The sequence below is a fragment of the Equus przewalskii genome, chromosome 13 (assembly GCF_037783145.1).
Source record: "Equus przewalskii isolate Varuska chromosome 13, EquPr2, whole genome shotgun sequence".
Classification (NCBI taxonomy): domain Eukaryota; kingdom Metazoa; phylum Chordata; class Mammalia; order Perissodactyla; family Equidae; genus Equus; species Equus przewalskii.
Window position 1 is genome coordinate 6,859,682 of NC_091843.1, and position 10,756 is coordinate 6,870,437.

Below are 10,756 nucleotides of genomic sequence, written 5' to 3' on the forward strand. Positions count from 1 at the left end.
TTTGCCCTCAGGGGACACGTGGCAGCGTCTAGAGACAGGTTTTATTGTCACACTGGAGTGGGGGCTGCTCCCGGCATCTCATGTGTAAAGGCCAGAAATGCTGCTGAACATCCTGTAATGCACAGGACAGCCCCACAACAAAGGAATACCAGGCCCCAAGTGGCCCTGGGGCCCAGGCTGAGAAGGCCGCGGCATGGCCGAATGCCCACATCTCTGCGCAAAGTCATGCTCTCCAGGAAGCCTCCCTAACCGTCGCCCAGTTCTTCCTCTCATGCCCCTATTGTATTTTCTCTGTGGCATCTTGCCTCCACCTAAAATGGTGGTGTCTGTTTATTGGGTTGATTGTTTGGTGCCTGTATGCCATACTAGGAGGTGAGCCCTGTGAGAGTGGGCCCCTGTGGGCCTCGTTCTCTGCTGGCTGCCCAGCATGGAAAGCAGCAGCTGGCACAGCGTGTGCCGCTCAGTGAAAACGTATGGAGTGAATGTTTAATAGAGGAGAGCACCTCAGCGCCTCCAGTATCAGCGGTCGGAGGCTCAGCTCGTCTCCAGATGGCCATCTTTGTGTGTATGTGTTTATTTCCCCAGCCAGTGCAAGTTCAGCCTCTGTTGTTTGCTAACTGCATGGTCTTGGGCAAATTTCTTAAGCTTCCGGGCCTCAGTTTCTGTGTCTGTAAAGTGGGACTCTTATTATTAGCCCATCCTCACAGAGATGTAACGGGGGTAAAATAAATTAATCCCCAAAACACTCAAGAAAATGCCTGACTCAGAAGAGCCTCAGTAAAGGTTGCCTACGTCATCACCATCATCATCATCGTGATTTGGCTGGGGTGGGCGGTGAGGATGGCAGAACGGGCTCTGGGGCCCGACCAGAAGATTAGGGGATTAATACAGCTCACAAGGCAGAGCTACCCTCCCTCGGTTTTGTCAGCTCTTGCTCTATCCATGAAATAAAGCGGATGAAGCCTTTATCCTTCTCTCGCTTTGAGAAGGAGACTAGCCGAGAGTGTGGATTTAATGTGGCAGATGGTGCTATCCTTGAATTATGAAACCAAAGGAGGAAATTAAAGTGCTCTGTTGCAACAGATATGGGTCAGCAGGGGCAGAGGGCAGGAGTGGGGCAAAAAGGGGGGCAGAGGAGGTGTTTTTGTCAACAGGGCAGCGGCTATTCTTGAGGGTCACTGGAGTCTTAGAATAATATAATTTTATAGGCTAAAATAATTTTAGGCCACCCCCTTTATTTTATCTAGACAAATGAGTCCCAGAGAGGAAAAGCAACCCCAAGGTCACACGGTCAGCGAGCGGCAGGGAAACCCACACCTTGATTCCTTGAACAGGGTTATTTTGCTGCCCCAGGCCAACGCCAGTGGCAGATTATCCCAGGGCATCCTGACTCTGGGTGCCTCTACCCTGAAGAGGACACCCAGGGACATGCTCCCAGGGTCTCTTCCCAGTACTTCTGGGAGCGTAGGAGCCAGAGCCCCAGGGTGCTTCTGCCTGGATCCCAACCCCACAAAAAGGGGCAAGTTTCTTACCTTCTTCCTTCTTGGAACCTCGGTTTCCTTATCTGTAAAATGGGAATAATAACAGGCCCTTCCTCACAGCGTCGCTGTGAGCATTTGACGAGTTACCTTCACACGAAGTGTTCAGCCCTGGCCTTGCCAACTAGTAAAGGCTCAGTAAGAGGTTAGTTCTTGCAGCCCCAGAATCAACGTCAGGGTCTGGCCATTCCCTAGGCCGTGAGCCCCTTTGGAGGCAGTGCCCGTCTGGGAGCATTTTTTGTTCTCTGTGCCTTTCTGGGGGCTCTACGGATAATACCGGCTGATGACTGGCCCCCTTAGGGACACCCATTTCTCAGTTGGCGCCATGAGCACCAGGGAACATGGCCAGCAATGCGTGTGGCTCTGTCACTCGTTTAGACGTTAATCCTAAACGGATAGAGCGGCGCTCCTGTCCCGTGAGCCGGCCTCGTGACGTGGGCTGGGTTGGCTTCCGGGCCTTTCTGCAGCCAGAGCCCCTCCCCAACCACGCTGTGGGCTATTTGCATTTAGATTGGTTTTCTCTCATTACAGAAATCTCTCAGGGCAGCAGGAGTCTCCATTTTCCTCAGAATCAGTTTGGAAGCTCCATGTCTGGCTCGAGGGTCCCCCACGCCCTCTCCCTCTCGCTGGCAGTGAGAGGTGGTCACAGTCTCATCGTGGAGACCAGACAGCCTGAGAAAGCCACCAAATCCATACAAGCTTGGGATGCTCCTCAAAGGAGCAGCTGGGGGATCCCAGCCCCTGCAACTGGAGAAGGAGACTCTGTGGTGGTCCAGCTTCAGGACCTGGGCCTCATTCTTCCATTTATTCAAAAAACATCAGCTAAGCATGGTGCTAGGTGCCCGCAGCGCAGGGATGAATACGACGCACTTGCTGCCCTCCAGGAGCTCCCTGTCTAGTAAAGGGGAGAGAAAAGCAAAAAAAGTCATCATCTAGTCTAATAATTGCTTTAATAAAGATCAGAGTAGATCCCAGCCAGAGAAGAGGCTTTCCAATGGTGCTCATCGTAAACCACAGTCACACGCACGTGTGCATGCACACACACACTAGTGAACATGCTTATAGTGTTCACTATGTGGCCAGCTATCTTTCTAAGCAACATATATATTAATATATAATGTATTTATATATTAACACATTCCTTTAATCTTCATGACAAGCCATGAAGAAAGTGCTGTTGTTCTCACTGTTGTCCAGATGAGGAAACTGAGGCCCAGAGAGACTCACTCACTTGCCCAGGGTCGTTGCTGATAAACTGTGGGGCTAGACTTGACCCCGGCAGCGTGGCTCCACAGCCTCGGTTGTCCACCCCGTGTTACAACCGCACCTGAAAAGAGCAACACAATTTTGTGTTTTCTAGTCTAGTTCAACTTTTGATAAGTGCGATCAGGCTCCACTCACTGCTGTTCTGAGCCGCCTCTGGGCTGCGAGTCATGGTGTGCGGAGACTGAGTCGAACCCTAGAAGGAGCGCCTGAGTCCGCTGCGAGAATCGGGGAGAAAGCACGGCAGAGATGCCTATGGTGGACCTAAACGATGAGTGGGAATTTTCCAGGTGGATCAGAGGAAGAGCAGAGTATTTCCTGGAGGACAAGACTGTGCCGATCCCCAAAGTGTGAACAAGGGTGAACGTGGGCTAGGGAACCCCCAGTTGTGTGACAGTGCTCAGGTGTGATGGAGGCTCGGCAGGCGGGGAAGCACTGGACCGTGACAGGCCCTGAATGTCATGTACGTGGGCTCTGTCCTGAGGGCATGTCCTGAGGGAGCTGTGGAGAGGCTGAGCAGTTGAGGCACACAGCCTGTTAGAAAGATCACCAGCTCCCACGTGGAGAGGGAGGCAAGGAGACAGTATAATCAGAGAGTGTAACCAAAGGGACAAGAGCTGGAATTGACTGGGTGTGATCCGTGGGGTTAGGTGGCTGTTTCCCTGCACAGAGGCCCCTGCTGACCGACGTGTCGTGGAGCCACCTCTCCCCAGAGAGGACAGCTTTATCGAATTCCCCCAGACTCCTTCCAGGGGGCCCAGGTTTGTGATAGTCAAGAGCGGGGAACAGGGCTGAGCTAAGGCAGTGGCTTTTGAGAAGGAGGTGGAGGACCAAATGTATGAGATAAAAGGGGGCAAATAATCTGGTTTTGGTGACCTACCCAATGTCAGGGCTGAGGGAGAGTGAGGAGGTGGGATGGTGCTCAGGCTTCTGGTTTAGCTCAACCAGATTAGTTTGTAATCCTTCTTCAGTCTAACACTAGGGTCAGCGAAATTTTTCTGTAAAGGCCAGATAGAAAATATGTTACCCCGTCGTCTCTGTTGCAACTACTCACCTCCGCCATTATGGTGTGAGAGCAGCCATAGACAACATGGACGTGAATGGGCATGGCTGTGTTCCAATAAAACTTGATTTACAAAAATAGCCGCCACAATGAGGTTGTCCGTACGCCAAGCAGACTGCCAACTAGGTGTGCCAGGTGGCTGTTGAGTGAGAGGAAGGCTCAGATCTCATCAGGTTCGGATAGACCCTCTCTCTCCTTGAATGATGCCCACATGATCATAAAAAGACTCAGCTGAAATTGCAGAGTCCTTCCGACATCTAGTCTCCAGGGCCCAGCTCCGGCAGGAAGGGGGCAGACGTCCCACTCCAGATGTCAATCTCTGTCGCAGTCACGGTGGAGGCCTTGGTCTGTCACCACCATCGGTTACGAATGCACCACAACAGGAGCTCCAGCCGCCTTCACTGACACTCGCTCCACCAGGCCCTGGGTCAGGGCTTTGCTCGCACGACCTCAGGGAATGCCGACAGGACCCCAGTGAGGAGGTGTGTACAGTGCTGTATCCCCATTTCACAGACGAGGAGGTTCAGCTACAAAGAGGTTTAGCGTTCTGGGGCAGTCCAAAACCAGACCCCGGGCTCCCAATCACTCTCCAAAACGGATGCTTAGAGCCATGTGGACGCCCACAGTGGTCACAGCAAACGCCCATGTACACCCGAAAACACAGGCTAACGCTGGCCCAACCCTTGGGAGTCTTCTGTCCTCTGGTCTGCGTGGTGCTGTTATTGGAGACAAGCAGTCCAGAGGAGACAAACCCGTCTGCTTCAAAACCAAACTGGCAGCAGCAGGCACCCCTCTCTGGGCCCTCTGTTACTGAGCAAGATGGTCACCGGAATGGGTTCAGATGAAGCGAACACTGATGTCTGAAGGTACTGCCCTCTGAAGGGGTGGGGACAGAAGGTGAGAGGAGACACCTGGTCTCCATGCCTTCACTCTGCAAACATCCACCGAGGGCTCTGTGGTCCCCTTCCCTGTCCCTTCCCTCCTGGACCGCACTGGCTGGAGGGAGCCAGGCACAGAGCACATAATTCGAGTGCCCTGGACATCGTGCATGCTGAGATGAATCCAGGGTGCACTGGGGACAGAGCAGGGACATCTGCCTCAGCCTGGGGACAGGGACCTGGAGCCCAGTGCAGATGATCTGGGGGGTAGAGTGGTGGTGAGGGATATTCCAGGGGAGGGGACAGCATCTTCCAAGGCAAGGGGGTGCGGTCACGCTGGGGTGAGGAGATCATGCAGAACGGATGCGGCTGAAGGGGCTGGAGCTGGCTCCCGGGGAAGTCGGCCCCCAGCAGTTGTCACGGACCACTCTGTGCTGGAGGCTGCCTCGTTCTCAGCTCCTCTCTGAACCTAGAACGGCCTCTGAGTTCTAGACGTTACACAGAGCGTTTGCCAAGAGTCTGGTGATGCCAAGAACAGTGTGCTGATGCAGCATTTGAAACAGTGAAAACAACTAATAGTAAATCACATCTATGATGCCATTTCACCCTGCGCTTCCAGAGGCTCTATCTCGCCTATACTCACTCAAGTTTGAAAGTGGGCAGCTATTAATTATGCCATCACTGCTGTTGTATTACTAAAAACGTTAACAGCTCCCATTTTGTGGGCCCCCACAGCGGCCAGCAATGGGCTAAATCCTTTATGTATAAAATCCTTGTTAACAGATGAGCAGTCTGAGGCTGAGAGAGGAAGAGTAATTTGCTCAAGGTCATACACTGGGAAAAGAACGAAGCCAGGACCCAAACGCACATCTGCCTGACATCTGAGCCCAGAGTCCTCCCACTGGCTGCTCCGCCTTGACATCACACAATTCAAAGACTTTGTGGATTTCTGAGAACATTTTTTTCTATTATTATATTTACTCCTCCAAAGAACATTCTGAATTTTGCAGGTAAAGAACTTCAGCTCAGAGAGGTAAAGTGTCCTCCCCGAGGCCACACAGCTTTAGCTGGAGGTCTTACCATTCCAAAGTCGAAGCTCTGTCTCCTTTCCCACGGCTTCCAAGTCCACGGCAAAGAAGACAGACAGCTAACGTTCCACCCCTGCTATGATTCTTTTTAAAAAACCCCAAAACTCATGTTCTCTTAATCTCTGCATTGGCAGGTATTCATCAAGCAATCAACAGACAAATACCTAGGAGAGCAGAACGTGCAGATCATAGCCAGAATGACCTCAGAAGGAGCAGGTTGTGCCAAGCCAACCTAATTTCCTCCGACAGAGTGGCAGGCTGGGAGATAAGGCACTGCCGCTGTCGTTTCCCCGAGTCTGAAGGACAAGTTAGATCAGCTGCATGGAAACCGCTGGGGGCGAGGAGGGGACAGGTCACAGCACACACCCACAGAGGCACACACACACAGACACAGACGTCAACACACGCACGCCCGAAGACACACAGACCCACAAACACACATAAGTAAACACACACACATAGACGAACAGAAACATACATATAAGTACAGACACACACATACAGACATACAGACATACAGACACACAGAGTCACACAAATACACGTAGACGGACACACAGATAGACACACCCGCCTGCCTCCTCTCCACTTGCAGACGTGCAAACACGGACAGAGATACACAGATATAGGCATGGGCACACACACACATTCGTAGACACACATATGTACACCAAGACGCGCCTGGCACCCTCGTCGCCAGTAGGTGCTGACTGTCCTCAGCCCCCTCCCCTCTATCTCTGAAATTACATCCTTCCCAAATTGGAGAATCCGGAAAAGAAACAGCTCTGGCATCTGTGTGTACTTTCGACTCTGCCTAGACTGGTGTCTCTGTTCAGAAGCTTGGGAAACGCACCCCGGCTGCTGTGTGTTGTTGGGAAGGGACACAGGGTCTGGAGTCAGTACTCCAGTTGAGGCTCTGCCACCCACTAGCTGTGGGGACCTGGGAGTGTCTCTCCACCTTTCTGAGCCTCAGTTTTCTCATCTGCAGAAGGGGTTGACAGCCCCTGTGATGAGCCTGTTGGCCTGGAGCCCCTGGAAGTCCTAGCATTCAGTGAGGATCTTCCATGCTAAGCACTTTTAGTTATTTGAGAGTTTGCCTCACCAGGCTGGGGGCACCTTGAGGGCAGGGGTCTTGTCTGTTTCCACCTCAGTCAGTCCCCAAGCCTCGGCACCATCTGCCAGGCACAAGGAGGTGCTCAGCAAACATTTGTGAAACGAATCAAACGTGCCTGTATGCTGAGTATCCGACAGGGGCCCGGCACAAGGGAGCTGCTCAGTCACAATCAAAGTGTGTCGACAAAAGCAATACAGAAAGTGTAATCGCCACTGTGGACCAAGCTCTGACTCTACGTCAGGCTCATCCGTGACCTCAGTGCATCCTCTCCGTGAAACAGGCATTCCTTATGACGAGGAAACTGAGAGCCAAAGAAGTTACACAGTTTTCCCAAGGTTACCCGGCCGGGTGGCAATCCAAACGCAGGACTCTGATTGCTAAATGCACGCTCAAGCCTAACTCTAGACTTCAGGAACAAGTATTTCCCCCCAGTGACACAACTCAGCTGAAGACTTCTACCTGCCTCATCTGGGTGTGGAGGAGCTCTCTAGAATGAATTATATTCTCTTCAATCCTGGTTGACTTCTCAGTATCCGGCAGCTGTCTGGAGCATTTTTCACGTGGCCATTGCATTGCATTTTAAGCATACCACAGTCCAAAACTCCTGATGTCTACATTTCTCCTTGTTCCCTCTCAGCTAACACTCATCCATCCATCCCTCCATTTATCTAGCTATCTATCTACCTATCAGGCCATTTTCCATTTGTTACCCATTCTGTAAACCACACAGCTCCATCCTGAGCCTGTCAAATCTGAATTCCTTTCTCTTGCATTGGTACAATCCGTGGGTTTAAAACTCAGCCAACCTGTAGGCCAATTAAGCTCCCTTGCATAACAACTGCATTTGGCAGTGATTGATGGTACACGGTTAGGTGAAGCATCTTGCAAATCCCAAAAGCTTCCTGCACTTGTGCCCTCCATGCTTCTGCATACCTCAGACCTGCTCACCGCCCCCCCGCCCCGACTCCAGCATCCCCCAGTTTCCCTGAAAAAAGAGGGTTTTGTGAAGGATCTTTGCCTCTGTCCGGGGCAGGCAGAATGGATACAGCCACAGGGCGCTGAGGCCGTAATTATCCTTCCCCACAAAGGAAAATAAAAATATCCAAAGATAGTGGCCACCTGGCAGGCAGGGGACCAGGGCACGCGGCCGTGACTCATCCACAGGCCAGGCAGCCGCTCTCCCACTGCAAGCGGCTCGGCGCTTACTCACAGCTCTGCAGGCTGACGAGCAGGAGCACAGAGGCGTCTGGGGGCGAGGGAGCCTCTATTTCTGACAGCTTGAACCCTAAGATGACACAGGTGGCTTTAAAGACTTTTTTTAATCACGCTCTCGTTTCGCAATTGGGACTCTATTCACTGGGATAGCCCCATGTGATCAGAGCAGATTAAAAATAAAACAGTAGCCAAGCAACCCATATTTTCCCTCCCCTGGCCCCCTCGAGCCCTTCTCCCCCTCAGCATCTGTGTGACATTCTCCCGTCAGCAGTTCACTGCCTGGGACCGGGCTCCATGCTCTCCCAGGGTTCTTTAAAACGGCAACTTCCCCTCGTGGGGAGTGAGGTGGGTGGCTGTGTGCTCACGGAGCAAAGAAGAGGACCACCGGGAGCCAGGCCCTTTGCAAAAGTCAGCTCCCTGGACGCGCACGGTCCCTGATGGTCTCTGTCTTAGAGATGCTGAAAGGGACGTCCAGAGAGGGGAAGCGACCTCCTTGACATTCGCAGAAAGGCCAGGATTTGAACGCAGGTCTGTGGGGCTCCAAAGGCTCCCCTCTTCCCTCCATCGCCCCGCAAATGCTGTTCGACACTGCACACTCTGTCCACACCGGGACTACAAACGACTGTCATCTCAAACGCCAACGCCAATGCCAACGCACTGGTTGACCCAGGAAAAATGGAATGTTTCCTGGAGAAACTGGTCTGCTTCACTGAAACATTAATTCAGGGCGCAGCATGCGTCTACCAGCAAGAGGAATCAGTATGAAGACCAAAAGTCCAGGGCGTGGTGGGACAGAAGGCAAGCAAGCAGCCAGGTCCCTGATCAGGTAGACGCGCCCCGGAGGGCAGCTCTGGAACTCTCTTCTCCACGGTCTGCTGTGCGGGCCTCCTCGCTCCTGCCTTCAGCCCATCCTCCACCCCGGCTCAGAGAGAAACCTCTAAAGCACAGGGCCAGCCATATCACTGCATGCTAAAAACTCTCCCATGGGTCTACATTCCTCAAGACGAAATCCAAACGCCTAGGCCTGGCCTCCAGAACTTCCATTACCAGATCCCTCCTACAGCCTCGTCTCAGCGGCTCCCGAGACACAACGCATTCCCTTCACACCCCGGGCAGCCGCTCGGAGGCCTCTCCACCCCTGCCCACCTCTGAACCGGCTCTTCTCACCCCGGAACTGCCCCTTCCTTGCTTATCCCACTCACTCATCCTTCACGCAGCTCTGGCCTCCCCGATGGCCAGCCCAGACGGGCGCCTCCTCTGGGCCCCACACCGCCGGGGCTCTTTCACACTGGAGAGGAGTCCTCTTTGGGTTTTGAGCTTCCAAGATGAGACTCTCAGGAGATCGGAAAGAACTCATGGTTTAGCCAAAAACATTTGGAGGAAGACAGCATGAGCAAAGCGAGGCACTCCCCACTCCCCTGCAGACCAGAAGGATGTCCCCCGGGCGATGCGGAAAAGCACTAGGAGGGGAGTGATGAGAACACTGACGTCCCTGTGAGAGAGGCCTGCATGCTCTTTTCCCAGGGCCAGGTGTGGGGACAAAGGCAAAGTCCCCAGAGGGACGATCTGTGGGATCTCAGAGCAGAAGGGAAGATGGAGCCCCAGGGAGGCAGGAGCTGCCACACAGGCAGAAAAAGGCCACACAGAAGGGCAGAAGTGGCCACACAGCGTGTCCAGGCAATCAGGGGCTCGGACATCTCACGGAGCTTCCCACAATCCTGTGACGACTCCGGTGAGCCCCAGAATGTCACAGAAGTAACAGAGTCACCTGATCTGAGACAGGTTGCAGAGAGGAACGAGGGACGGCTCCATGGTGACCTGCATTGACCAATGACTCAGAATGCTAAATGCCACTAAAGGTGACATCGAGGACAAGGTGGCCTCCTCCCATCACCTCTGCACACCAAGCACAGATGAGATCTTTGGGGAAGGGGAGGGCATGGATCAGCTGCAATCAAGTTGCTACCTAACCGAGGCTCAGAACAGAAATGGCACTCGGGTGGATGGAATAGAGAAATTTATATTTATCCCACACTTGAGTTATGGAGTTAAAATCAAACCCATTACAAGTGAATGAGTGCACAGAGGATAAAAACAGCTTTTCAGAAAAACACACATATTCAGAGCTGAGACCTTGCCTGAAATGGGGGTCCATCTCCTTCCTCTGTTTCGACTGCTAGGGCAGCCCAGCACGGTATGCCAGGAATCGGTGAACTAGATCCAAAGGGTGTCTGTCTGAGGATTGCAGCTACTGCTTTAGCACAGCACATCAAACCACCCAAGAACAAGAGTCAAACGGGCAGGGGCCAGGCTTCTGCTTGAAGGTAAACTCTGGGTGCTACCCAGTACCGAGTCATGTTTCAGGCCCCCTCCTTCCTGTAACTCAGGAAAAGCGTGGTCAGGAAAGGCTTCTCTGCAAAAATTAAGCTAGAGATGAAATCTGAGAATGAGTAGAACTAGGCAGAGAGGGAGGGAAGAGTTACCAGGCAGTGAGAACTGTATGTGCAAAGGTCCTGCGGTAGGAAGGAGCTAAGCTCATTCATGGAAGGAAACAGGCCCTTATGTCTGGAACTGTGAGAGTGAAGGTGAGTGGATGA

The 10,756-nt window shown here is 52.7% G+C and overlaps 1 long non-coding RNA gene across 1 annotated transcript; it reads right to left on the minus strand.

Moving 5' to 3' along the window:
• Positions 1 to 2,471: 2,471 nt before the first annotated feature.
• Positions 2,472 to 9,473, minus strand: LOC139075033 (uncharacterized). Its single transcript, XR_011525048.1, has 2 exons — positions 3,856 to 9,473; positions 2,472 to 2,865 (listed from the first exon to the last, which is right to left on the minus strand). It is a non-coding gene; the product is annotated as an uncharacterized lncRNA (long non-coding RNA).
• Positions 9,474 to 10,756: the final 1,283 nt, after the last annotated feature.